This window comes from Taeniopygia guttata, chromosome 37, assembly GCF_048771995.1.
Source record: "Taeniopygia guttata chromosome 37, bTaeGut7.mat, whole genome shotgun sequence".
NCBI lineage: Eukaryota > Metazoa > Chordata > Aves > Passeriformes > Estrildidae > Taeniopygia > Taeniopygia guttata.
Window position 1 is genome coordinate 5,770,738 of NC_133062.1, and position 2,500 is coordinate 5,773,237.

Here is a 2,500-nt window from a genome sequence, read left to right on the forward strand (position 1 = left end):
CGCCCCGCCGGCGTCGTCGTCGCCGCGGCTTCTCTCGGCGTGGGTCGGCGAGGTCGCTCGGCGGCCGGGCCGCCGCGTCCCCGCGCCGGCGGGGACGGCCCGAGCCGCGGCGGTCCTCTCGGGCGCAGCGCCGGGCTACTGAGGGAAACCCCGGGCCCCGAGAAGGACGCCGCGGTGGTGGCGGCAGACGTCGGGCGCGCCCCCGCCGGCGGACGCTCCCCCGAGGGCGGCAGCGGGGGAGGCACCCCGGCGGGGCCATGCAGGTCGTTTCCCTCGCCCCAGGGCCAGGTACCTAGCGCTCCGCGCCTCCGGCGGTCCCCGGCTTTTCTCCCTCGGCGTCGTCAAACGCCGCGGGGGGGCGCCGAAAGGGCCCGCCGAGCCGGGGCGGCGGTTTAAAGACTCGGGCGGCTCGGCGCGTTCCCCTCCGCCGCGGCGGCGGCGGCGGTGGCGGCGGCGGCGGCCGGTGCGCCGGGCCGGTGGTGTGCGGCTCCATTGAGGGGTGGGGAGCTACTCCCGCTTGATCCCCTGCGGTGGTGTCCGCGGCCGCCGGCCCGCGCCCGCCGCGTCGCGGCCGTCGTCCCCGCCGCGTACCGCCCGCGGCCGGGGTGGTTTCCGCGCCGCGCCGGGGAGGGGCGCCCTGCCCCCCCCTCTCCGTGGCCCGGCCTCGGCGGAGAAGAGGCCGCGGCGCGCGGTCGGCCGCGGGGGCCGTTCCGCCCGCCTCGAAACGGGCGACGCCGGCGAGAAGAGCGCGCGCTCTCTCGCCCCCCTTCCTCAGCTGCGGGGTTGCGGCCGCCGGGGCCCGCCGCGCTCTCCTCCTTCCCGGGCCGCCTCCGCGGTCTCTCGCGCGCGGCGCCGGGAGGGTCCGCGAGCGCGGGCGGCCCCGTGCCGAGCGGCGGCGGCGCCGCTCGGCGAGTGTCCCCCGCGAGCCAGCGCGCGGGGGACGGTCGGCCGGAAGGCGCCCGCCGTCGCCGGCGGCGGTCCCGGCCCGGGCCCCGCCCGCCGCCTCCCCGTCGCCCTTCCCCGGCCGCTCGCGGACCGGGAGGAAGGTAGGGCGGGCGTCGCTCCCCCACGGGCTCGGCGCTCGCGCGCCTTCCCCCCGGGCGCGTGCCCCTAAGGGGAAGGGGCTCCGTGGCGGTGCGAGGCGGCGGCGGTCCCGGGAAGGGCGGCCGTCGCGGCGGCGGGTCAGCCGCCCGGCAGGCTCCGGGCACTCGCGACGCCGGCTCGGGTCTCGGTGTGGCGCCCGCCTCCGGCGCCGGCGGCGGAGCGCGTCCGCCAGGCGCTCGCCCTCTCCCGGCGGGAGCCGGTCCCGCGGGGGGGCCGTGTGTGTGCCGGTAGGGCGGTGGCCGTCGCGTGCCGTCTCGAGCGCGGTAAGGCCGCTGGGGAAAGAGAGAGCGAGCGAGCCGAGAGAGAGAGCAGAGAGAGGGCCGGCCGCGCGCCGTGGCGCGGCGGCGCGCTCCGCGAGTCCGCGGGAGCGGTCGTAAGAAAAGGGGGAGGCGGCGCGCGCGGGGGCCGACGGCCGCGCCCCCGGCCGCGTGCGTCCCGTCGTCCCGTGGCAACGAGGCCGGGCGGGCCACCGCGTGGCCCCCCGCGGTCCGGCGCGCGCCGCGCGGCTCCCTCCGTGCGGAGGCCGGGCCGAGCCCGGGCGCCTGGGCCGCCTTCGAAGGACGGCACGGGAGGCGGCGTCTCCCCCCCCCCCACCCTCGCGGCGGGGGGAGGCGGTCGGGGGCGCGGGCCCCCCCGCTTTTCCGCCGACCTTCGGAGCGTTCCGTGGGTTTGGCTCTCGCTTCGTTTTTTTTCTTCCCCCACCTCGGTTTGTGGTTGCGTGTGTGCTCGTACGGTTGGCAGCCGGGGCCGCGCGGCCGCGCGCGGGCCCTCGGCGAGAGAAAGAAAAGAGGGGGCCGCTCGACGCGAGCGGTCTCCCGGCCCCTCCGCCCGTGCGCGGGGTGGGTGCCGAAAGGCAGACAACTCTTAGCGGTGGATCACTCGGCTCGTGCGTCGATGAAGAACGCAGCTAGCTGCGAGAATTAATGTGAATTGCAGGACACATTGATCATCGACACTTCGAACGCACTTGCGGCCCCGGGTTCCTCCCGGGGCTACGCCTGTCTGAGCGTCGCTTGACGATCAATCGCCGCCCGGGGGGGGTTCGCCACCCCGGCGGCGCGGCTGGGGTCGCATCGCAGGCCCGTCGGCCGCGGCCGTCGTGGCCGCGCAAGGGCCTTCGTCCCCCTAAATGCAGACTCGGGGAGCGCTCCGTAGCTCCCCGCTCCCGGAGCGAGCCGCTGGGGCGGAGCTCGTCCTCGCCGGGGGCCGCGCCGCCAGGCGGTGGCGCGGCGGCCGGAGAAGAGAGAGCGAGAGAGACGCGGTCGAGGGCGCCCCGCCGAAGGGGCGCCGAGAGACGAAGGGCGAGAGAAGGGAGGCGAGGCGCGCGGGCCTCGCCCCCCGGCCTCCCCCCGCGCGGGCGGCTGTCTGCGGGTACCGTGCCGTGCTGCCGGGCCGC

General features: G+C 79.0%; 1 non-coding gene across 1 annotated transcript; it reads left to right on the forward strand.

The window, feature by feature from the left end:
* The first annotated feature begins 1,963 nt into the window (after positions 1–1,963).
* On the forward strand, positions 1,964–2,116 carry LOC140681681 (5.8S ribosomal RNA). Its single transcript, XR_012052713.1, has one exon. It is a non-coding gene; the product is annotated as a 5.8S ribosomal RNA (ribosomal RNA).
* Positions 2,117–2,500: the final 384 nt, after the last annotated feature.